Consider the following 27,746-nt stretch of genomic DNA (forward strand, 5'->3'; position numbering starts at 1 on the left):
GCACATGAAAAGGTGCTCAACATCATTAATTATTAGAGAAATGCAAATCAAAACTACAATGAGGTATCACCTCACACCAGTTAGAATGGGCCTCATCAGAAAATCTACAAACAGGGCTTCCCTGGTGGTGCAGTGGTTAAGAATCCGCCTGCCAATGCAGGAGACACGGGTTCAAGCCCTGGTCCGGGAAGATCCCACATGCCGCGGAGTGGCTAAGCCCGTGCGCCACAACTACAGAGGCTGCGCTCTGGAGCCCGTGAGCCACAGCCACTGAGCCCACGAGTTACAACTACTGAAACCCACACACCTGGAGCCTGTGCTCCGCGAAGAAAGAAGCCACCGCAATGAAAGCCCACGTGCAGCAACGAAGACCCAATGCAGCCATAAATTAATTAAAAATATTTAAAAAAAAAAAAGAAAATCTACAAACAAATGCTGGAGAGGGTGTGAAGAAAAGGGAACCTTCTTGCACTGTTGGTGGGAATGTAAATTGACACAGCCACTATGGAGAACAGTATGGAGGTTCCTTAAAAAACTAAAAATAAAATTACCATATGACCCGGCAATCCCACTACTGGGCACATACCCAGAGAAAACCATAATTCAGAAAGACACATGCACCCAATGTTCATTGCAGGACTATTTACAATAGCCAGGTCATGGAAGCAACCTAAATACCCATCGACAGACGAATGGATAAAGAAGATGTGGTACATATATACAATGGAATATTACTCAGCCATAAAAAGGAATGAAATTGGGTCATTTGTAGAGACATGGATGGATCTAGAGACTGTCATACAGAGGGAAGTAAGTCAGAGAAAAACAAATATCGTATATTAATGCATATATGTGGAACCTAGAAAAATGGTACAGATGAACCGGTTTGAAGGGCAGAAGTTGAGACACAGATGTAGAGAACAAACGTACGGACACCAAGGAGGGAAAGCGGCGGGGTGGTGGTGGTGGTGGTGGTGGTGTGATGAATTGGGAGATTGGGATTGACATGTATACAGTGATGTGTATGAAATGGATGACTAATAGGGACCTGCTGTATAAAAAAATAAATAAAATTAAATTAAAAATGTTTTTAAAAAATCAGGTTGAAAGAGAAAAAGAAGAAAATCACTAAAACCTCAACATAAATATGTTTATAGTAGAGAATTCGAGGGTATCATTTGGGTAAAGCTAGGGGACAGATATTTATAATAGTCATCACAACGGCTATAACTGGGCTAAAGAAACTACTAGAACCTACAGCCATTCAGAAAATTCTTATGAGATTGCATCCTGTTTAATTTGCCCCCTTCAATGAAACTGCAGATAACCACTGCAGTTCATGGGGTCTCTGTCATTTCTGAAGGATTCACACCCAATCTGGTGCTAGGCTCACTTGTATCTTCACCCTGTCTCTTTTAGGCTAACGTTTTTATCTCCCTCTCTTCCACTCCCCTCCTTAGGGGAAAAAAATAATGTTAAAAGAAAAACCATGGCCAGGCAAACGGAATTGAAGAAGCACATGGAAATAATCATTTACAGCTTGTGACCTGATAGAATGGGCTGGGAATTGAGCTCACACTCAGGGGAAAGGGGAAAGTGTGAGCTGTGAGACTGACATATGGGTGAGAGAGATCAGGATGGCAATGTGGAGTTAGCATGAGTTCTTCCATTAAAAAAAATAATCTTCTAAGCATTTATTTACTTTTAGGGCTTTTGATGTCTGTTTTTTCCTATTTTTCTTTTTAGTTTTGTTTGTTTTAAAAATTAGACCTCCCTTTTGGGCTATAGACACTTTATTCTTTAATCATTGGTCTCTCTTCTGTAATTCCCATCATCTATCTCTGGCAACATCTACTGATAAAAACAACCTCCCTGGAATTTTCAAAGGACACATGGTAAAAAGAGATATTTTTAAAAGGCAAAATATTAAAAGGGAGAGAGATATTGAAGAAAAATGTTGGGGAGGGGTCATGCAGCGCTCTTCCCCATGACATTTAACACATCCTTAGAGTTATTAAGAGTTAAGAGTTATTTAGATTTCCCTACATATGAATGCCCTCCTTGCAAAATGAGGCATAGCACAAATGATGAGAATCATTCTCAATGGAGAATGGAAAATGCTCTGTTGTATCATAACATGTGCAAACACAGATCTTTTCTTTTAACTCCAGCACTGCAGCATCATTGCTTTCACCACGTTTGCACTCTCTCTTCCTCATGCCCTCACTTACTTCCTGTTCCATACTTAGTCACTGCATTCACTCACTTGTATACAACCCCCTTGCCCCTCTCATGTGTTGTATACAGTTGCATAATCCCCCAACAATGGTTGAATTATTCCTTATACCTAGGTCAAATATGACTCTGAAAAAACAATAACGTGAAGAATGGTCTTACTTTAATTTCATGACCACTACACTCATGTGGGCCGCTGCTGTTGCCATCTGGCAATCCCACCATACACATCGAGTCCATTCATTCTCCTCTCTCCTTGATGGCGATTGCCTAGCTTTTCCTTCTTAAGTCTTTGCACATTCTTGTCTTAGCTTCTTACTTCACTGAGAAAATAAAAGGAATCAGAAGAAATATTCCAAAGCTTTCACCACAATATCCTTTAACCGACTGGCGAGTGAGCCCATAGACTCTGCCTTCTCTTCTATCACTTTGGATCAATTGTCCTTGCTTCTATATAAGGCAGTGCATCCACTGTACACTACATTTCATAATTTCTTGCACAGTCAAGGTCAATTATCCAGAAGTTTTTCTTTCTTTCTAATACATCATTTATTTTTCTCTCTACTGATTCATTCCAAGAAAAGTGGTGCTATGTCACCCAACTTTAAAAATCACAAGGCTTTTTGTTAACCTATTCCCCCTCTAGATACTATCCCTTTCCCCCGCTTCCCAGTCAAGCAAAACTTGACTGCATGCACTTCCTCTCCTCCTGTTGTCTTACAAATCCATTGCATCCACGATTTCGCTGTATAACTCCAACAGAAACATCCATCCTCCTCCAGGACAACTTGCTCTCCTGATTTTCCTCCTACTTCATTGGCTATAGTCTTCTTTTCTAGTTTTTCTCATTTCTACAAACTACAAATCTTGCAGAGCTCAGGGCTTGGTCTTCAAATATCTCCCTTTCTCTATCTTTATAACTCTCTTGGTGTTTCTTTTGGACACATAGATTTAAATACCAATTCCACACTAACAACACTCAAGTATGTACCTCTAGTCTTGACCTCGTCTCAGAAATCCAGTTAGATATGCAGTAATCTACTCAACACTCCCACTTGGTTTTGAACCTCAAACTTAATGAATCTAAATCTAAGTTTCTGATGTTTTGCTCCAAACCTTCTTCCCCCACATTTTTCTGTATCATAGTAAATAGCCATCCCATGCTTGCTCAAGTCAAAGGCCTTGAAGTTATACGCGACTCATCCTTTTGCTCACCTTTCATATCTAAACCATACAACAATGGAGCCAATTGACTCAAATGTCAGCATGTAGCCAGAATCCGACCAGTACTCCCCACCTACATCACTGCTATCCATGTCCCAAACACATCATCCCTACAGTCTCCCGAGTGATACCCCCACACTGCTTCTTTTGTCTATAGCAGCTACAAATGTTTTTCTTGATTTTATTTATTTACTTTTAAGAAGTTATTTTTATTTTATTTTTTAATTAATTAATTAATTTACTTATCGGCTGCATTGGGTCTTCGCTGCTGCATGCGGGCCTTTTCTAGTTGTGACGAGTGGGAGCTACTCTTCATTGTGGTGTGTGGGCTTCTCATTGCGGTGGCTTCTCTTGTTGCGGAGCATGGGCTCTGGATGCGTGGGCTTCAGTAGTTGTGGCATGTGGGCTCAATAGTTGTGGCACATGGGCTTAGTTGCTCCACGGCATGTGGGATCTTCCTGGACCAGGAATTGAACCCATGTCCCCTGAATTGGCAGGCGGATTCTTAACCACTGCGCCACCAGGGAGATCCCAGAAGTTATTTTTTAAAAGCCGGAAATTTTATCTGCTCAAATGCTACCAATGGCATTCCCTGTCACCTAAATTAAAGCCAGTGCCCTTATAATTGCACACAAGGCACAGTAACTCTGCCCCCAGCACTTCTGGTAACTCAGCTTCTCCTTCTGGCTCACTTGTCTCTGGCCACATTGAACTCCTTGCTCTTTCCCAACTGTGTTCCAGTGTCAGGGCTCTCATATCTCCAACTCTCAGGGCCTGGAGCAAATTTCCACTAGGTATCTTTATATTTTGCACTCTCATCTCTTTCAGATCTTTGTTGAAATTGTAACACTCCAAACCTAATCCTGTACTCACTATTCCTCTTCCTAACTTCATTTTTTTTCTATAGCAATAATATGATCTGTCATGCTATATAATTTATGTATCTATGTATGCATTTGTTTGTTTTTCATTTGTAGAAATATAAGTGTATATATACACTTATATATAAGACACACCTATATATAAGTGTATATATATATATATATATACACTTTGTGTGTATATATATATATATACACATAAGTGTATATATATATATATATATATAAGTGTGTATATATATACACTTTGTAGAATATAAGTGTCATAGGGTAATGATTTTTTCTCTTTTTTTCATTGCTGTATCTGATAGGCAAAGAATATGCCTGACACAGAGTAAGGACTTAATAAAAACTCATTGTTGAATGACTGAAAGAATAATGTGAAGCTCACCATTATTTGGATCTGGAACATATTTTGCTTATGATTAAGAATGGGCACCTGGAAAGACACAGAATGAGAACACACTTCTAAATCTCTCAAACATTTTGGATTATATTTTCAAAGGAAGTCAAGCCCATTCTGCTTCTCTTGGAAACTCTTCCAAGCATAACAATGTGGCAAGAATCATCACTCTGAAATGTAAAAATGATTTTTCAGCAAGCCATTAGAATTTGAAGAACATTCTTCAGATCAGTTTCCCTTATGCAGGTGGTAAAACAAAACAAAACAACAGTCTCTATCTTCAAATTCAGGAATGCTAATTTTTGGTATTCAAACAGTTCTGTTTTAAGAATATGGCAAACATACCCAGGGGAAAATTTCTTCACTGCTGTGTTTGCTTTTATAGCTTTAAACACTGTGGTTTTATGCAAAAGGAAATAGAATTTTGTGATGGCAACGACAGGTGAAATAAGATGTGAAAAAATGGTATTTTAGATCCTCATATGTCAATCATATAAAATGTCATATAAAATCATATAAAATGTCAATCATATAAAATGAGTATTTCAAAGACGTCTTTCATCCAGTTCATACTTCTAGTTGTGTTTTTAAAAGCTACACAAAAAGGAAACAATCTACCCATGCATAAAAAATCCCAAATTCTTAATGAGCAACAGACAATCAGGGTGAATTAACATGGTACTTATTCAAAAGCTTGGTGTAACTGTTAACCTGTAAGTTATAACTTCTTCTCCTACTAATAGCTAACTAATCTATATTTTTCTTTTGTCAAAAGTAAGTATGGTAAACTCCCATTTAACATAGTTGTTTCATAAATAATCAAATATTTAGTTTAATAGAATGCTAGGTTATATATCATATTTCTCTTACCAATTTCTTAAAACTTAGGATACAGCATGATGCAATTAACTTTACAACTTTCCTGAATGTGTGTATTAATGCAGAAAGTAATTCAGGATAATGCAGTCTCTCACGGCCATCAACGGTCATTCTCTTAGAACTTGCAAAAGTAATAAATAGAATAATTTTAGATAACAGTGGTCTACTGTGTTATTGTCCGTTAATAAGTTGGGAGGTATTTCAGGGTGCAGTTGAACAGTGAATAGGTATATGCATGTAATATGTTTGACAATTACTAAAGAATTCCTACTGGATCAAATTTGCCTGATTGACTTTTGTAGGGAACTGAAAGTCAAGACACTAAATAGTGTTTATATTTGAAAATGATATTTCTTTGAAGGTTTAAAGTTCCTTTTGGGAACTTCAATAATTTTAAGAGGAGAAATGATTGTTTTCAATGTGCTTAAAATCCACGGTGATAAAGCATACTGACAATCTCTAAGTGAAGCAGGAATGAATGTTAAACCCTACCACGTTAAAAACATACACGGTGATAAGAGCTCATTAGGGGCTAATAGCAACTCTTAGAACATTTTATTCCAAAATGGCAAATTTGGTTAGTCTTTTAGAAAACAGCTTAATTTGTTGAAAAATTGTATCTGTTACTTTTTCTTTAAAGATGTGGTAGTTGAAATAGGATGATCTTATCACTGCTTTATTCACATTTAGGATAAAAGAATAATATAACGTATAGGATAAAAGTGGTTTTAAAATTTTCTCAAAAATTTCAAATCTGCATGATCTCTTTTTATCATCCATTCCTAGTGAAACTATCAAAGAATGAAAAAATACACTTTTAATTTATTTGTGCCTTTTAAAATTTGGATCTGATTTACTTTGCTAAAATGTTAATAATTAGTAATTAATCAACACTAATTGAGTGCTTACTATATGCAAGGATTTTGGCATGCAGAGAACAAAAAAGAAGAGAAAAGAAGCCCCACTCGCTGTTCTGTTCAGGGCAAGGGATAGCAGGGGATTTTGTGGAGTTATTATGCTAAATGAATACTCAAAGGAAGCTTGAATGTGTACACAGAAAGCGGGAATTGATCCTTTTTAAAATTACTACACATATACCTGATTTATTATTCAGGCATCCTTTATGCTTCTCAAGTTCTTATTCATTTGTCTGAACTGCTCTGAAAATACTGGAAAGAGAAAATATTGACAAGGTAATTGCTGCTGTTGATACCAGTGTCTTCATACATGCAGAAAGACAAAATTAAACTAAATCTAATAAAATATTGATGAAGGAAAATCAGAAAAAAAGTAGCCCAATATGGAAGAGTTGGGGTATGATATTTCTTTTTTTTTAATTAATTAATCAGTTAATTTTTATTTTTGTCTTCGTTGCTGCGCACGGGCTTTCTCTAGTTGTGACGAGCGGGGGCTACTCTTCGTTGCGGTGTGCGGGCTTCTCATTGCAGTGGCTTCTCTTGTTGCGGAGCACGGGCTCTAGGTGCACGGGCTTCAGTAGTTGTGGCTTGCAGGCTCAGTAGCTGTGGCTCGTGGGCTCTAGAGTGCAGGGTCAGTAGTTGTGGTGCACAGGCTTAGTTGCTCCACGACATGTGGGATCTTCCTGGACCTGGGCTCGAACCCGTGTCCCCTGCATTGGCAGGCGGATTCTTAACCACTACGCCACCAGGGAAGCCCCAGTTCCTATTTTTATTGATGAGGAAATAAATACACCTTTACAGCATGGCTGTATCGTTGGAAAACACTGTCCGTTTTTGGTTTTTTTTTTTTGAGTCTACTTTTAATATACTTTTTAAATCTATTTCCCAATTAATAGCTTTCAGGAAGGAACTTTTAAGCAAACTTCAGACACTTTTTCCCTCTTATTCTCTGTTTATGATTTGTTAGTTTCTCTGTTGGGAAAGTAAATCTAAGAAAAACCAAAATACAAGTGTTATTTACATGATCAGCAGACTACTTCCTCGGTACATGATATTATAGATATGGATGTTCCTGAACCAAAACCATAAAAGGTTTTTATTATATTTCTGAAAACATTTGTTTCCTTAGTTCTGTTTTTCAGAGAGCTCTTTCCCTAAATCTCACAGATAATGGATCGCACTGTAAGATGTCACCTCAAGCTAACACACTCATACATCACTGTGCTCTTCACAGTGAAAGTGCTAAAAACGGATAAGGCACCAGAGATTGAATGACATGCTCTCATTAAAAATAGACATACCACTGACTTCTTTTGAAAATTCTTCTAAGGTAGGTACACTAGTTGAAAAGAAGTTTGAAATGTAATTTTCAAACATTTGTATTTAATTATGGCAAGGCTCAATGTGTAGCACTGCTTGGTCCTATGGTTTTATGAAGAAAAGTTTCAAACTTCTTTGAGCTTCTCCCATTAGATCATTAAGCACATCTCTAATTTAGCTCTTTCCTCAGATTCACTTATGCTTCACAGATTGAATCCATCCCCACCCCCACTTATAAGTAGTAAAATGTATGTGTTTTTAATTGCTCTTTAAATTTCATAAACCAAAATAACATATGGGTGTTTACAAAGATCTAATTAGCACATTTACCTAAATATGCTTTCATGGTTCTAGAGACATTAAAATTAAAATGCAAATTATAATTTGCATATGAGAACTAAGCGAGAACAACTTTAACCACACTGCCTGCAGGCGTATGACTCCCCATGCTCTTAGCTTGCCATCTTTTTGGATCCTACCCTGAACAAAGAAGGCAGAGACTATCTACAAGTTAGAAGCCTTCATTCTGTGGTCTGTTATTCAGTATTAACAAAGCTGAGGCCTTTAAATACATGTTATTAATATAGCAAAGAATCAACTCAGATATCCAGCATCTTTTGATTAATGCCATAAAAGAAACCAGTAACAAAGAGAACAATCATTAGAGAAGAATAAAGCTCAATTACTAGTAAAATAATTCTAGTGTAATTAATATGGAGGGAGATGGGTCCAAAATGATTTTCTGGAGAAGATATATCTTCAGAACATTTTCAAAGTCACCTAAACCATAGTTTGGTAATAGGCATAGGTATAAAACAGCTGGAAGGGAGTAAAAACTTTTGGAGAGCTGAGTTTTGATGAGCTTAACTGAAGACTCATGTAGCAATCCTGGGAAGGTATGTGTATAAAATAACAGAATTCAGGGCAAGTTAGAAAGGAACCACCAGTTGGTAGTTAAAACCATGATTGGTTATCAATTTTCTGAATATATATGGTTTATTTGAAAAGGTGCAAAATTATACCTGAGAAATTATTAATTGTATTATATATCCTAAAGGATGATGAGGTTTAAAATGCAATTTGTGTTGCCATGGTCCTTGTAAATCTAGAAGGTTTTAGGGAATTGCAGATAATAGTAGCTAACACTAAACACTAGTGCTAAGTACTTTACATACATTATTTCCATTTAATCCTAACAACAATCATATCCTTCTGTTTGAACAAAATTAGTCATCATATTTCTGACTTTCAATACAGATACGATTCATGTAATTTTTTCTTTTGTAACTTCTGTATGGAGAGAAAAGAGGAACTCTAAAGAAACTGAAGCCAACAGAATTACTCACTAGAAAAAAAACAATATCAAAAACAGTAGCAACTACCATTTAATAGCAAGGCACTGGGCTAACTGCTTTATATATACTATCTCATAACGCACTATCTATTATCTCACACAACATACACGAAGCTGATATGATCACCCACATTTTACAGAGAGGGAAGCCAATACACTGAGGAATTATGAACATGATGACATATCTTCAATGCAAGTGGCATTGGTTAGAGCTAAGCTTCTAATCCAGTTTTGCCTAATTCCAAAATCTGTTCTTAACCTCTTGTTATGGATTCAACTGTATCCTCTCAAAAGATATGTCCAATTCCTAACCCCTGATTCCTGTGAATGTGACCTTTTTGGAAATAGGGTCTTTGCAGATGTAATTAAGTTAAGGATCTCACAATAAAACCATCTGGATTTAGGATGAACTGTAATTCCAATGACTGGAGTCTTTATTAGAGAAAGGAGATTTGAGACACACAGAGACACTGAGGAGAAGTCATGTGAAGATGGAGGCAGAGATTTAAGTGATGTCCTCACAAGCCAAGGAATGCCTGGACCCATTGGAAGCTGGAAGAGACAGGGAGGATTCTCCCCGGGAGCCTCTGAAGGAAGCCTGGCCCTGCCAACACCTTGGTTTCAAACTTTGGGCGTCTAGAATTGTGAGAGAATAAATTTCTTTTGTTATAAGCCACCAAGTTTATGGTAATTTGTTGTGGCCGCCCCAGGAAACTAACGTGGCCCTGTAAAAGGAATAATTTCTTAAGGTGAAAGATGACAAGAAAGAAGAAAAAAAACAGCTGATCATGCATATTATTATAAGACACAATTGAACTCAAGAAAGTCTTCAAAGAACAAATTCAATGTTTAAGGACTTTTCAAATATCAACTAGAGAATCTTAACTCTAAAAAGTGAAAATCTAACCTTCCTTACATGTGAAACATAAGTGACAACGTTTATGATGCACAAGATCCAACGAGCAATGTTGGATCAATGATGAAGATAATTACCTGAACTCTATCACATTTAGGCAACCATGTAAAATACGTTTTCTCCAAGATTCCGCTACCTAATATCTTAAAAACTCAGCAAGGCACTTTAAAATACTACTTATACGAATACCTCTCTATAAGTAATATTGTATTGTTATACTGCTCATTTTTTTTAACAACAGAATGAGAACTTTCTTTACAAGGAAAAACTCTAATACCATGTCTTTTCACTGCCTGCAGCTTTAAACATTTTCAGAGGCAGAAAGTATTGTAATAGTAGTTTGTAAATGAAGTGGTTTGTAAACCTTAAACTGCAATTTTCTCACAAACAAAACACCAACAACTAAAAAAAATATCTCTAAGGAGAGATGAAACTGTAAAGTCCTTTCTCTGGTTTTCAGATGTTGCTGGGTATGTTTTCAACAGCAACAAAAATCCTCCATTTAAACAGCTTTTACATCTTTCCACCAAAATCTTTTCTTCTATATTTTCTGCCCGCAATGGGAATGAGGCTTAGCATCTCATGCTAGTCCAATTATTCAGATGCATTATTCATTTCCTTTCTGTTTATGTATTTCACAGTTTGAAATTTCCTTTTAGAATAAATAAAAGTAAATTGTCATAGCTACAATATATCTCTTGTTTATTAAACCTCTCTGAAACAGCCAGTGCTGTTAATGATACACCACTTATCTTTAACAGTATTCAGATATATTTTGGTACATGTTTTATTATTTTATCTCATAAGGCTTCAATTTTTTTAAAAGCTTTACCTTATTATTATATCACTTAATATATATTGAAAATTATTTTTTACTTTGAAAGTCATAAGGAAATACAGGTGACCTTTGATTCCTATCTCTTTAGCTTCCTCTGATTTTTTTAAATGATTCATTTAAACTCATATTATTGACTTAAAACATAGTCTGATTTCAGTTGATCTGCCTCTGGAAATTTCATATCCCCGTCTCCAGTCTGGTCATTCTCCCCATTTGCTCCCCGGAACTATGGTTAGTGCCACCCTAGGGCTGTAGTCATCAGAAGCAGGTTTTAACTTAGATTCAACTGGAGCTAAGTACGTACGTGGCTGAAGGAGGGGGGACAAGAGGCAACAGTAGTTTCTCAATGGGGTAGTAGAATAATGAGATTATTTTTTCTTGTACAGCTAGGACTCAGCATGCTCTAGTGGAATGAGGATGAGCTTCACATTCATTCCAACTTATTCCCAACTGCGGATTTGCCCTCTCCATGAATAGTTACTTCACTTTTCTGAGGCTCATTTTTTACTTGGCTAGAAAATGGGAGTAAGGATGTTGCAAGGATTAAATAAAATAATGTAACAGTAGCACAGCACTCAGAACAGGGATGATACTCAGTTACACGGTAATTACCTTCAGTGAGCTCCTGCACTCCCACAACTTTGTCTTTTCCTTCTAGAAAAGATAATGCCAACAGCAAAACCACAACAGTATATCAGTGTGATCAGATAGCTGTATAAATCATACTTCATGTGGAATTCATAAGACAACAGAAATTTTAAACACTTAAGCCAGTTGCTTTGTTTAGTAACACTGCTGCTTATTGGCAAATGTGTAGTAGAAGCAAACGCATTGATTCCTAGTCTGGAATAGGAGTCTTCTTATTATTATTTTCAAGTCATAAAAATTACTGATCAGAAAAAAAAAAAAAAACACTACCTCTAGTGATGGTTGCTATCTGTTATTACATGGCCAAGGGCAGAACACATGCTGAAATGTAAATATTTTTTATTTTGTGGATTCAGGATCAAACTTGGTGTTAGTTAGCTTGGAATCCAGCTACATTCAAACCAAAGCTATGAGATTTTTTGAAACAGAAGCAGCAACATTGTGAAGAAGGAGAAGAAGGAGGAGAAAATACAAATAAGAATGGTCTTGTGAATTTTAAGCCATGATGGTGCCTCGAGAGTGGACAGCAGGGTCCACAGTGAATACACTAAAGCTGAATATTTCAGGAATAGCTCTCTGAAAGCAGGAAGGTAATGTTCTGAAGTCTGAAGAGCATCTAAAAATGTGATCTGTCTCATACGTATATTTTAACAGGGAACTATACATTTAAAAAACAGAAACCAAAAGAGCAGCTCCCTGGATTACTTTCTCAAGAAGTCATTTACTAGCTTTAAGTATCTCTAAAGTGTTTGCTGAGAAGTCAGTCCAAATTTTCCAAAGAATACTTTCTGAATTCCCTGAACCTCTTAAAAGTATTCCCTGCTATGTTAACTGCTTTGCCACATGCCCTCCTCAATCCAAAGAAGAAGGAGGAGGGGGAGGGGAAAGGGAAGGGGGGGAGAAAGAAAGAAAGAAAGAAAGAAGGAGGGAAGGAAGGAAGGAAGGAAGGAAAGGAAGAAGGAAAAAAGAGAGAGAGAAAGCAAAAAAGAAAAAACACTAGAAAGTATAAGGAAGACAAAAGTTTAATACAAAAGCCTCTAATATTGGGTCATATTTAATGTCATTTTCTGACTGTTTACTGTGTTATCCTGTTTAAACAATTCAAATTTAGGAAGTTTAATGGGATATTTGTGTTTTATTTATATTTCAAAAAGTAGATAATTTGTGGTAATTCCTATTAACTTTTTGGTATCAGGAATGTGGTCAGGACTGTATCTCCCTATGACACATTTTTTCCTATGGAAATAAAATCAGACTTGACACATCACTTCAATTTACAACACCTTGTTCAGAAATTTATCGCACCTTAATGCTAAGGATTCCCTTCAATGATTTCATCCCGGCATTTTAAAGTACTTAAAAAAAAAATCTCTTGAGTATCCAAACCAGCATTCACTTTAGACCAATATATGATTTTCTAATGAATTCTCTACAAAAAGGAGACACAAGATGCCCAGACGGCTTCCCTTAATTTGGGGAAACATAACAGCCCCCTTTTAATGGACCTTCATATTGAGCTGGCCAAAAGGTTGGTTCGGTTCAGTTGTTTCCATAAGATGGCTCTAGTAGCACATAGTTGTCTTTAACCTCATTTGAAACAATTTTTTTCAGATTGTATGTGACGGCTGTCATATCAGCGTGCATTTAAAAAAAATTATCAAAATTGGTGAATTTTTGTGTAGCCAATTTAATACTGAAGATGGAAGAAAAAAAGCAACATTTTCGGCATATTATACTTTATTATTTCCGAAAAGGTAAAAACGCAACTGAAAAGCAAAAAAAGATTTGTGCAGTGTATGTATGGAGAAGGTGCTGTGACTGATCGAATGTGTCAAAAGTGGTTTGCAAAGTTTTGCACTGGAGATTTCCTGCTGGAAGATGCTCCACTGTCAGGTAGACCAGTTGAAGTTGATACGATCAAATCGAGACATTAACTGAGAACAATCAATGGTATACCACGTGGGAGATAGCCGACATATTCAAAATATCCAAGTCAAGCATTGAAAATCATTTTTAACAGCCTGGTTATGTGAATCGCTTTGATGTTTGGGTTCCACATAAGTTAAGCGAAAAGAACCTTCTTGACCGTATCCCTGCATGCGATTCTCTACTGAAACGTAATAAAAATGTTCCATTTTTAAACCAAATTGTGACAGGCGATGAAAAGTGGATACTGTACAATAATGTGGAACAGAAAAGATCGTGGGGCAAGTAAAATGAACCACCACCAACCACACCAAAAGCCAGTCTTCATCCAAAGAAGGTAATGTTGTGGTGTGATTGGAAGGGAGTCCTCTATTATGAGCTCCTTCCGGAAAACCAAAGGATTAATTCCAACAATTACTGCTCCCATTTAGATCAACTGAAAGCGGCACTCGATGAAAAGCGTCTGGAATTAGTCAACAGAAAACACATAATCTTCCATCAGGATAATGCAAGACCGCATGTTTCTTTGATGACCAGGCAAAAACTGTTACAGCTTGGCTGGGAAGTTCTGATTCATCCGCTGTATTCACCAGACATTGCACATTCGGATTTCCATTGATTTCGGTCTTTACAAAATTCTCTTAAATGGAAAAAAATTTCAATTTCCTGGAAGACTGTAAAAGGCACCTGGAATAGTTCTTTGCTCAAAAGGACAAAAAGTTTTGGAAAGATGGAATTATGAAGTTGCCTGAAAAATGGCAGAAGGTAGTGGAACAAAAGGGTGACTACGTTGTTCAATAAACGTCTTGGTGAAAATGAAAAATGTGCCAAAGGCACTTTTGGCCCACCCAATACTATCCGCTATGGCTAATGAGCTGATGGTTGACTCACCAGTCCTGTAGGCTGGTGTAGCCCATATCCCGGGACAAGCACACACTGGTCAATTAAGATTCAGGCCATTCAGTTCTAGTGAGCCTATCCTTCCCTTTAGCAGGGACTAGGTCACTGCCAGAGGAGCTAATGGATGGATTAAGTCTTTAGAGCCCCCACAGAAAATCCCTGGACTCGAGCTTCACCCACCCATATCATGATGAATACTAGTGTTCCACATGTTATTAGCTGTTCTGTGGAAACATTTTAGGAAACATTCCATATTGCATTCTACTCTCAGGAATTTAAAACGCTTGTTAAAGTAAATCAACCCAGTTATTCTGACCAAATAACTTTTTAATTCTGAGACGAACATCATTGGACACTAACTTTTTGTGAGAGATAATTTGAAAAATGCAGCTCTTTGGTGTGTGATTATAGCTGAAGGGTCAGTTTTTGCTATTGAGATCAAAGGAAGCTAGACACAAGGGAGTACCTGTAAAGTTCAACAACAGGAAAACACACTGGTGGCTTCAGAATTGAGGAAAATAGTTGCCCTGGGGGAAGTATGTTCTGAAAGGGTGGTCGGGGCTCTGCTGGGACACAGTAATATTTCATTTTTTGGTCTGGGTCCTGGTTGCCTGAGTATATTTACTTTGTGAAAAGTAATCAAGCTTTATGCCTATGATTTTTGCACATACCTCGATGGATATTATACTTTAGCAAAATTTGACTTTAAGAAAAGAGCTGCTTTGAGGTGGAGACAGGACTTGGGGTGAGACCTGTGAGCCACCTGGCACCTACACTCTATGGGAGAGAGGTCAGGAGCTTACAAAGGTAGTGTAGGGCATTGGCTAAGAGCACTGGGTTTAGAGCCAGATAGAACTGGATTTGAATCTCTGTTTCTTAGCTCCTGGCTATGTTAGCAACAGGAAGAACCAAAGATGAGGCCAAAAATACAGCCAGGGGCCAGACCATGAGAGACTCTACAGTCAAGATAAGGATTTTGGTTTTCATTCTAAGTGTGACGGGAAGTTATACCTATTTACAGCATAGGTCCAAGGAGATTTCATAGGAATAAAAGCAGAACAGGAGCTGTACTACACTGGTAGAGAGACAACAAAATCTCTAAATGCTTCACTTCATGTTCTACACAATACACATTCTTACTGTGAAGGAGAAAAAAGACTGAACAGAATTCTGAGAATAAATCTGAAAACTGTGGCAGAAAACCAAAAGGATGCAGGGAGAGCATGACCACACGATCTTGCGACAGATGCTTCACATCATGTGAGAGCCTGCAGAGCCAGCAGCAGGTTTAGAAACAGGTGAAATGTTATTCTGGGGTGAAAGAAAATATCTTTGTCTTCATGGCAGTCAGAGACCCTGCTTTCTCTCTATCCCCCTCCCACCTACAAAAAAGAGAAAAAACTTAAAAAAACCCTCTCACTGTCCTCTCACTGCTGTCATAGACAAATAGCCAAGTGGAATATTCTCTTCTCCACGCTGGCAGACGACCTAAAATCATTTAGCATTATTCCTTTGCCAGATACGCACTTAATAGAAATACAATGTTCTTACTTGGTCATACCCACTTGAAAATAAATAGGATTTTATAATGATAATCATGGAAATTGAAATACTTATATTGTACAATGAGATAAAACCTCCCCCAATCTAGCAGTTTACTTTAAAAGAAAAAGGCACTAAGAAAATAACACATAGCTGAAACTAACAAGGAGGATGGCAATTTAAAAGTATAAAATGAAAAATATAATTTGACTCAACTGAAAAACTGTATCCTTATTTGACAATTGTAAATAATAGAATATGTTGAGAAATCACCATACTGAGTGAGAATAAGATGGATCAAGAAATTTTGTTCAACCAGATTAGCACTGTTATAGCTTTCTAAAAAATCCCCAAACATATAGAGGATTTTTGCAGAGAAATAAAATTGGAGCTGTGTTTGTATTACAACAAAAGAAAACCAACCATTATGTTGACTTCTAGGAACTCTGACATATGTGCTAATAAAAAAATATTGTAAGAACTCGTATAATGCCCATTAGGTTCTATTACTTCTATAGACATATAAACAGGCAATTTTTGTTCACAGAGAATATGACAAACAGTAGCATAGTATTCTTACTGTAATTGTGAGGTATATAAAATATAAACATTGATAAAATATGCTAAACCTGTATCTTTTCACTATTAAAAATTATCTCATGCTAAACTGACTTTACAAACTGATCACCTTTTAATTCTTAGGGCAAGATGAAAAATTTAATCAATTAGTTTTGATTACATATTCTCTGACCTTTCAACACAAATACAAGAATGGAACCTGAGAGTCACATTTCTTTCTTTTTACATTAATTGCTGGGTATGTTTCTCAGCGGGGAAAAAAGAAATGAATGTTAATTTTTGGTGTCATCACAGACAGAAAAGAAAACCAGTTTTTCAATTTCCAGTGTCATCACTTCACACATTAAAATTAAGTGACAACAAACACTCCAATCTCTCTTTAACAAGCAAGCATCTTGGGTATACCTTAGAACATGATGACCCAGAGATATTATCACTGTGGTGTCCAAAGGAGAGTGTGGGTGTCAGAGTCCACATGTGGCTTTGAGCACTGGCTTTGCCAGTGAGTAGCTTAAAGGCACTCCTAGCACTTTCTAAACCCACCAGAACCTCATTTTTCTTATCCATATAACATCACTAATAATATCTACCTCCTAACATTCTTTGAGTGATAAAACAGATAACAAAACCCAGAAAACATGAAGTTGTCTAGCAAAGAGTTGACATTATATAAATATTATTTTCCTCCTTTCCCTTGTATACAGAAAGGAAACTTAACAATATTATGGTATTATTTATTCACAATACAACTGTCAAAGTAGCTGCTCTTCAAAGTAGAGTCTTAGGAACTGGACATTAAAGCCACGTGATTTGAAGTAAGATGATGAATCTTATTCTTGTTTTTTAAAGATAGTACATTGTTCTGTAAGATGAAAGATGATGTATGTGTTTGCTTGGGCTGCCATAACAAAACTCCACAGACTGGGTGCCTTACACAACAGAAATCCATTTTCTCACAGCTCTGGAGGCTGGAAGCCCAAGATTAAGGTGTTGGCAGGTTTGTTTTTTCCGAGGCCTCCCTCCTTGGCTTGCAGATGGCAGTCTTATTACTGTATCCTTATGTGGTCCCTCCTCTGTGTGCTTTCCTGTTGTCTCTCTGTGTCCTAATCTCCTTTTCTTATACGGACAACAGTCATACTGGATTTGAGCCCACCCCATCAGCCTCATTTTAACTTAACTGCCTCTGTAAAGGTTCTATCTGCAAATAGTCACGTTCTGAGGTGCTGGGGTTTAAGGCTTTAACAGATGAATTTGGGGGACACAATTACAGGCACATGAATTACAGTGTGTCGGGGATGTAGGAATAATTTCAATATTTTCAAATACTTAAATAATTTTAATACTGAGAAGGAACAAACTGATACTTTATTAGAGAAGTTTTCTCCCCTATGGCATTATTTAAGGTGAACAATGATCCCTGTTAAACATCACTCACTATCCGTCCCCAGTCCTTCAAAGCATGAGCTCCTCCCGCCCCCACTGTCTTTACTCTGAATATTTGGAATAATCTTTGGAGTATCACTTACAACTGATTTAAAAAATAAGTTACTTCATACCAAATCTATTGTAGGTAAAAAGGCCTCCTAGTGTCACGGGACATTTCAGGGATGACCAGGCCTATGACAGCAGCTGCACTCTCTGCTTTGGACTGATGTTCTTTTGTACATATCCTGTCTTTTTTTTTTCTCTACCTTCAGCTAAGGCTGGGAATCTTAACCTGGCAGCTGTGGGTAAGGGTTAGGAGAGCCCATCGCTTCCCTGAAATGTACACAAAATGATGTGTGGACCCGTGTCATTTTCCCGTGGAGATGCTTCACATGTCTTTGCAGATCACTGAAAGCGTTTTGCATTCTGTCCTTCAATCATTCAACTACTGTTTATTATGGTGATGTATATTACTATGTGCTAGGCACAGTTCTACATGTTGGTTAACACAGTGATGAACTACAGAGACAGCAGCCCTGTCCTTATGGAGCTAACATTCTCTGTCAGAAAAAGGTTAGTTGCTTTACATTGTTGTGTTAATTTCTGCTGTATAACAAAGTGAATCAGCTATACATATATATATATCCCCATATCCCCTCCCTCTTGCGTCTCCCTCCCACCCTCCCTATCCCACCCCTCCAGGCAGTCACAAAGCACTGAGCTGATCTCCCAGTGCTATGCGTCTGCTTCCCACTAGCTATCTATTTTACATTTGGTAGTGTATATATGTCCATGCCACTCTCTCACTTCATCTCAGCTTACCCTTCCCCCTTCCCGTGTCCTCAAGTCCATTCTCTATATCTGTGTCTTTATTCCTGTCCTGTCCCTAGGTTTCAGAACCACTTTTTTTTTAGATTCCATATATATGTGTTAGAATACGGTATTTGTTTTTCTCTGACTTACTTCACGCTGTATGACAGACTCTAGGTCCATCCACCTCACTACAAAAAACTCAATTTCGTTTCTTTTTATGGCTGAGTAATATTCCATTGTATATATGTGCCACATCTTCTTTATCCATTCATCTGTCGATGGACACTTAGGTTGCTTCCATGTCCTGGCTATTGTAAATAGTGCTGCAGTGAACATTGTGGTTCATGACTCTTCTTGAATTATGGTTTTCTTAGGCTTTATGGACAGTAATGGGATTGGTGGGTCATACAGTAGTTCTACTTCTAGTTTTTTAAGGAATCTCCATACAGTTCTCCACAGTGGCTGTATCAGTTTACATTCCCACCAACAGTGCAAGAGGGTGCCCTTTTCTCCACACTCTCTCCAGCATTTACTGTTTGTAGATTAAAAAAAATATATATATATATATATATGTACATAACAGAAAAATTTACCATTAGTGACATTTAATGTATTCACAATTTATATAGCCATCACCACTATCTAGTTTCTGAACATTTTCATCATCCTGAAGGGAAATCCTGTACCCATTAAACAGTTACTCCTTGTTTCCCTCTCCCACCACCTCCCACCCTAGGGAACCACTAATCTGTTTTATGTCTTTAAGGATTTGCCAACTCTGGTTATTTCAATAAATGGAATCATATAGTAAAAAATAATAATAATCAAGAAAAAGGCTAGGAAGCCCTAACCTAAAGTTTAAAGTAAGTTGTTATGGCTGTTCTCCTTGTATTCCAAAAACGAAGAATCACTCTGCTTGATTATTTTACAAATGGATATCTTCTGAGTCATTCATAAGCATTAAGACATTTTATTTGTTATCATTAAAGAAATAATTATGGGAAATCATGTTTACTACCTCTAAAATTGTATCTATATATAAAACTATATATACATATGCACATATAAAAATATTATATTTGGGTATATATGATTGTATAAAACCTGTTCTGTTTTAAATTATTTCACTACTATGCATTTCCACCTCCTAAATGAAATGGAAAGTGTATATTAGTTTAAAGCTCTTAATGTCTTAGCAATTAAACAGATTTTGCTACACAGAAAACTGGAGTTTATTTTTATTCTCCACAGGACTTAGAAAGTCACATAGCGCAGATATTCAGCAAATGTTGGTACAAAGAATTAATGAGTTGCAGGGTAAGTGGGTAAATAAATGAACAAGCCCACATTTAGAAATAAAGGGTTTTAAGAGCTAAACTCCTTTGTGGTTATACATACAAAGATTATACAGACTAGTAATTCCAGGACACCATTTCACTAGAGAAACACAATTGAAAACCATTTCCTACAGCCAGCATGTTTTTGGCCAGGTTGCTTTCAGCAAACTAAGATGCCTATAAAATGCCTATTATAGACTGAGGGAAAGAACAAACTAGAACGTCCATCATATTAACCTTGCCTATATAAACAGAAGCCATAAACCCTTTGTGGTATTGGGGCCTCTCTCCACAGTGCATTTCTTGAACGTAGGAGACTTCGTTTAGCCTTTTTTTAAAAGCAACGTTGTAATTATAGGGCTACTTACAGAGTTACATGTAAGGGCCTTTGAAGCAGGAGCATTCAATGGGGCAAAAATCATACTTCTAGACTTGAATAATTTTCCTTAGCGTAGAATTTTTAAGGAATAAAATTGAAATGTAGCAAAAATTGTTGGAGTCATGTTCAAATTAATCGAATTTGTTGGCTTTCCTTGGTTGTGTTAATTTGCTAGGCAGTTTTAAGTAATCTGATGATAGAGGCCAGTAGGCCTATAGAGATGTTACTAGAATTTTCCAGAACTCTTCTTTTTAATGTAATAATTCCGCTAGCCCAAAGGAATAGGAGACACATAAATAAGGAGCTATCAGGCTGACAAGTTAGCGCCAATATGAATTCCTAAACCAAATTCTGTGCAGGCTACTCTTAAGGTAAGAAGTGTCCATTACTCACTCACACTCATACAAGAGTACCATCTGCTCTTTTATGGTATCACTGTCTCTTTGCAAAAAAAAAGCAGCCTTTAGGATGGTAGGCCTGATGTTCTGGGCTAATTATAAGTTAGGTAATTATATCTTGCTTAGCTACATTTCCCAAGTAGTTCTATATAAATTTCCTGCCTAACTCCTACACCTTAATTTTATCTTCTACTCTAATTCTTTCCAAGAACTGCAATGCACCGTTAATCCGCCCCTTGATTTGCGAGCAGATGTAGGGACTGTGGCATCCCATCGGTGGGCTAAATGACCCCTGACAACACTGGGATGTTACCCTTCAGGCAGTGATGGAGATGGAGAATCTGAAACTGGTTTGTAAAGGACAAAGGGTCCTTGAAGAGGGGAGGGTTAAATTTATTGTGCAAAGTGTCTGATGTTGCATTTATATTATAGAAATCAGATTTTGGGGGGCGTTGTATATTTGATTAATACATGTGCCATCTCGGTATTGGAGAAAATAAGTTGAAAATTGAAATTGAATTTTCTAAGAAAGGATTAACTGGCCTTTCTTGAAATCCTACAAGAGCACCAAGACTAAGGTGTATGTCCTGAGAGTTAAGATGATGGACCACTTAGGGAGAGGGCCTTGGTACTATTATTAGTGACACAGATGTGAAGGGCAAATGGCTTTGGTACTGGAATGTAAGTCCAACTGTCTACTAGGGTAGTGTTATGGAATGGTGCAAGCTGGTAGACTAGAGGGTGATTGCTTCAGATCAAAAAGCAATCCCTTGGGAAGCAGCTGAATTTGGAAGGTAAGAGCAGAGGAATTTTCTTCAAAGCCTGGTAGTAGCACACTGCTACCAAATTCTACTATTAAAGAGCTCAGTGAGGCTGCTGTAGTCAGCATGGACTGTGGTTTAAAGTGGGGAACTGACCTCTACTGAACTGGGTTAAACATTTTGGCCAAAATTCTGCTTCCAGAAATAAAAGTATACAGCTTGAAGTTAAAAAGCAAGAATGTTAAAAGAGTTACCCAGAAAATGACATATATTCTCTAAAAATTATATCAGGTATGCAATAAAAACATTTGCGTTCTTGAGACAAAGGAAGGGAAAACAGTGTAACACTGATATTTGAGGCTGGGTTAACAGGTGCATCATACCGAAGATATGGCTGGAAGAGGAGGTAAGGAGGGGCCCAGGAGAGCACATACAACATCAGGAAATAGGTTTAAGATGGGTTTATAACAACCACAACCAGGGCAGCAGACCCCTGAGGACAGAGGTCTGGACATAAGTACTTCCGTCTTAATGTGCATGTTTGGGTGGGGAGGCAGGCATGAGGATGCTGACAAGGGAAGAGTGCGTATGCTTCCATCTGCTCTGCAGCTCCCTCAACAAAGACCTCAGTGATGGATATTTTTAGGGCCAATGTTAGGTACAATGTGATTTCAAAGGCTCACCAGTCTCCCACCTTCCTACTTCTTTCTGGGCAGAAGCTGTTTAAAACACCTTTAATAGGAGATCACCGCCTTAAGGGATCAGGTCTTATTCACTTTTTAATCCCCCACAGAAGTTAGCTTAATACCTTAAAGAGAGTAGATGGTCAATAAACATTAGTTCAGAGAATGAATGAAAAAATGAAGGAATAATGAGCAATTTCAAAATTAAACATGAAGACTTTTAAATACAAAACAATATGTACAAGGTGGTGCAGTGACTAAAACCTTTTTATACTAAAACTTAATTAAGCAACAAATATAAAATGTTTGAAAGCAGAGTCCCATTTCTGTAGAGAGGATTTTAAACACAGACAATATAAGCACTAGGTCTCATATAAAATTGGGAAGGGGGTAGCAATAAGGGGGAGATTTGTGGACCCTGGGGTGACAGTATCCAAAAATTAGAGCACCAAAACTTTTTCCTTTTTGGATAAGCAGTTGGTCAGAAAACAGATACCTACAGGAAGAGAAAGTTCTCCATTAAAAGGACAAAGGTACAAAATGAAAGAAATAAATTGCAAAAGACAGACTTCTTTGAACAATCTTCTTAATGGGTGGCCTTATTTACAACAGTCTGTGCATAAAGTAAAGCTGCTCACAGGGGTTTGTCTGGTCCTGAGCAACGTGGCATAACTCACCTGACCACTGTTGCTTTGCACAATGCACACACAGCTATAAATATTTGTTAGACAAGTGGCATAGTTATAAAGAAATCTAAATCCCAATGTATTAATTAATTTAAATATCATTTTATATTCTGAGGACATCCAGGTGGGCTCTCAGGAGAACTAATGAATCAGAAGATAGAAAGTTATTTTTAATATTTGCAAACACTGAGAAAATATTTGTGTTTTGTTATTCTGTTTTCCACCTCATTTCAGTTTCTTTGTTATTGTTTCAAAGCAATCTCTTAGGGAAAAAAGGCATTATGCAAATTTAGCATCAAGTGATATTACATCACCTCATTAGGCAACATCCTGGTAGGTTTCAGGAGTTCTTTAAAACAAAACCCATTTCATTCTTTCCTTTTCCTTCCCAGGGGTAAATCTACTATCAGTCTTGGATTTAATGTATCTGGCTATAAATTAATTGTATTACTCTCTAGTCATTGTCATTATCTTTATATTATCATGTGGTAACTTTCCAGTGGCGTCCCATGCAAACACACGGCTTGCCTTTAGTATTTTCAGCGAGAGCACACAGCTAGATAAGGTCTATTCACCACAACGGTTTCTCTGTCTTGGTGGCATCTGTTACCACAAAAGTTTCCAGGGAGTGCATGGTTTCATTTGTCCTAAGACTTTTTTTTGCTGAGCAAGTATTTCTTCATTTTCACAGTCAATCCCAAACTGGAAGTCTAATATGAAGAAAATGATCAAAATATCTATAAAAGCTACTATGAAATAAAGTACTGTATCTGCATATTCCATTTAATCTCCATAGGGAGCCAAAATTCATGTTTCCTAGCAATGAGTGTAAACATCTCAATCATTGTCATTTTCTCCCCTCTCAGAACTGAAAAAAAAAAAAAAACCATTAAGGATTTAGTTATATGTAGGACACATCTTTAAGTCTACCCAATTTTCTTTTTCTTTGTCTCTCCTATTCTTTCAAAAGGAAATTCAGTTATCCGTGTGCAATAATACAGCGTTAGAAACATTTTTTTCAACAAAAAGACAGGATTGGAAAGGACTTAAGAAATCACCTCTGTTGTCTTAGGTTGTCAGCGTTGGGGTCTTGGGCGGCTTCCCTGAAGAGTTTTGAAAATAAGATTGGCCTCTGAGTTAAACTAAAATATAAACGTTTAAAGGATTGGAACAAAATTACTACGAGATTAAATGGCTCCCAAGCTAGCAAGACTCCACTGTAATCTGATTGCATATATTAGCAGAGCTTCGTAAAAAAGGACAGGGTCAGAAGGAAGCTGGAAAGATGGGCCAATATGGAGGCAAAAGGGTGGTGAGCAAGATGAACTTTATATCCAGCTACAGTCTAAGGAAGAGGGCTCCATGGTCCACAGACACTCTCTTCTCTCTAGCTCTCACATCACACTTCGCCCCTCCTGTTCTGGGTCCACGCTCGGGAGGCAGGCGTCTGATTCCAACTTGGCTCCTCGCATGGTAACCCTCCGGGGGATGGGGGAGGTTTGGCGGGTTAGAGAACACAGGTGTCCAGTCCCTCCAGCACTACATTTTTCATTACAAATGGATCCACTGGCATCCTGGTTTACAATTTGGCTCTCCACATACCTTGCCAGCACAGAATGTGCCAGCCAGTCCATCCTATCCCATCAGCGGTCACTCTTCTCATTGTAAATTAATGGAACAGTATTCTGATTGCAGATCTCAACCTCAGAGGCTCTGATTATATTTGAGAGCAAACTAGAGTACACTGATAAATCAAGTTCTCTCACAAGAATCTGACTTTGAATCGTAGAAAACTCATTAAGGTCATGTCAGATATCTTGAGAGACAGCCTTCAAGACCTCTCCATATGATCTAATTTCAACTCCCAGAATTTGATGCAACAAGCTAAGCTTCTTCTTCTTTCTGAAACTTCTATGCATAGGCAAGCATTTCATCTATACTATCCTAAGAAGTTGCTTCAGATAAAAGCTCTGCTAAATCCTTTCTAATATAAGTGAAACCCAGTTTCTTTGTTTTTCTACTTTCTCATTAAAAATGAAATTTCCCCGGCAGTTCAACATTATTTTTATTTTCTCAAGGACTTCTTTTTCATAGATCTTCCTCCTACATATATAACTCCAATTATACTTCTCCTCCTCAGGTCATTTATGCTTGCTTTATTTCTCTGAACCATATGCCTACACATATTTTATACATTTTGCCTGAACTGCATTGCCCCAATCTTGAGGTGATACTCAAGACAGGATAGCAGTGATTCTGACTGGTAGTAGAAAAACCGATTAAAAAATTGGGGGTTATATATTTTCACACTCTGCTTATGCCAGATGCTTTTTAAATTTATATCTGGTCTATGTTACTTTAGACATTTATTTCTCATATTTGACCAAAGCCTACCCCTCCCCACTGAATCTATCTCTGTTCTTGGTAAAACACTCTGGCTTCAGCTATATGATATTGAGTTACATTTAGTTTTAATTTTTTCCACCTGTCATTTTTAATCTTAAATTCTTTATAGCTATCAATTTAGTAAATTACAGCCAACTTTTAGTTATCTCTAACCTGATTATTTTCCCCACGAATGCCATTTTTAGCTTTAACAGCAGACACCTATTCTATATAAGTAATTTGTTTTGTTTGCATTTCAAATAAGCTCTGTGTATTATTATTTTCAAGAAGTCTGTGCCATATAGTATGGAAGCCTATCAGAACTAACCAGTTTCTCATTTCAGAGACAGTTCAATGGAAGAATTCAGCTTGACTAGGTTATTTTTGGAACCATGGAGGTTTTGTGTGTGTGTGCGTTTGTGTGTGCGTGTGTGTGTAGTATTTATGTATTTAAAAGACATATAGGTACATTATTACAGAAGCATATGCACTGGAACATACCTCAGTGGATGAATATATATATATATATATATATATATATATATATAGTTATGGTGACTGCTTTGCTTAATCTGAAAAATATTTATTTCAGGATTGGAAAGAAAAGGAATAATAAATTGTCTAGGGACAGAAGGAGAAAGAAGTCATCACCATTGAGTACATTGTAACTTCAATATCATGTTTAGAGTACATTTTTAGATATTGCTTACTCCTATCTAAAAGATTATGGTAAAGCAATCTAAAGCCAAATATTAATTTTAAAATTATCTACTATATTCATTCATTTTTTTATACATCTTTATTGGAGTATAATTGCTTTATAATGGTGTGTTAATTTCTGCCGTATAACAAAGTGAATCAGCTATACGTATACGTGTATCCCCATATCCCCTCCCTCTTAAGCCTCCCTCCTACCCTCCCTATCCTACCCCTCTGGGTCGTCAAAAAGCTGATATTGTATGTGTGTGTAGTGATTCCCAAATTCAAACCCTCTGTGACAGTCTATGAGACCTACGTGCAATGACTACTCATTCGGGAAGAACACATTTCCTCTCTGCTCAGCATTATTTCATTAATACTTCCATTTTTACATGAAAACCTTATAAATTATTCTATCAGTTCTCTTTATGCAAATCCATGACTGGTTAATAGAGCTGAAACATCTATCTGCCTATGGTATGTACAAAGCTTCATTTTGTAGACTTGAGTACCTCATAGTATCAGTCCTCCTGACTTTGTTGCTCTGATCACCTTACCATTTTGTTTTGACATGAAACAAAATAAAAACTTTTGGTTTCTAGAGACCTTTACATGGCTGCCTTCTAAGAAGAAAGATTCATTGATCTTAACATTTGGGCTAACAAGATTAATATGAGTTTATAAAAATTACGAGATACTAAATATAATCAACAGTCCGGCAGGACATAACACGGAGTGGGCTGTTTGTTCTACTTATTTTCTTTTGTTCTCTCTGGCCTCACCCTCCTGCCCTGTCCCCCACCCCCTCATACTCAGTCCCCTCTGGAACTACCTCCTCTGGTCCTCTCTCCCTCCCACTTATAAGACTGAACTGAGGGTTATTTCATTCTTTTGACAGAAAACAATTCCTTACTCTAAGAGAACAAATCTCTATGTCTCTGCTGGTTGACTTCCTGTCCATGTCAGTGTCCTAGGGCCCACCCCTCAGTCCCTGCCCACCCACTGGTAGACCTGGCCATCCCTGTCCTTCCCCGTTCTAATAGGGTCTCTGAACAATCTGTCAACAGCAAATTAATAAGATAAGAATGCAACGTCGGGTAGATCATGAGTGTTAGGCTTAGTGATGTGAGTTTCTTCTGCAAAGATTAAAAAAAAAAAAAACAACCGTCAACATATTGTTTTCATATCTTATGTCTGAAAAAACATGGATAACCTTTTGCAACATTTTTGTATTTCATCAATATAAAATTCACCTGTTTTATTTGAAATACCTGGATATTAAAAACATGAAAGTCGTGCTCTACAGAAAGAGAGGCCTGATTTTATTTCTTTCATATAAAATGTTTTCCAATACGGTTCCAAACAAATTGTCACGTAAACCATATTTCTGAATATAATTCCCAGGTCCAAATCGGGGATATTGAAAGTAAAAAGGTAGGATTTCAAAATGAAGGTTTTGCAGCTCTTATAAATGTATCTTTTACCCTACTGCTTAACAAAAATGCTTCAGCCTTCAACTTTAATTATGCTGAAAGCATACAGTAATTCTGCAATCTAGAAAAAATTAAAAATTTTGTAATCGATTAGCTTATCTGAGGCCCAATTTATTTTATTTTAT

General features: G+C 37.1%; 1 protein-coding gene across 1 annotated transcript in view; it reads right to left on the reverse strand.

Moving 5' to 3' along the window:
• Positions 1-27,746, reverse strand: part of CNTNAP2 (contactin associated protein 2) — a 1,428,051-nt gene that overhangs the window by 633,105 nt on the left and 767,200 nt on the right. The gene's annotated exons all lie outside the window — the stretch shown is intronic.

This window comes from Lagenorhynchus albirostris, chromosome 8 (assembly GCF_949774975.1).
Source record: "Lagenorhynchus albirostris chromosome 8, mLagAlb1.1, whole genome shotgun sequence".
NCBI lineage: Eukaryota > Metazoa > Chordata > Mammalia > Artiodactyla > Delphinidae > Lagenorhynchus > Lagenorhynchus albirostris.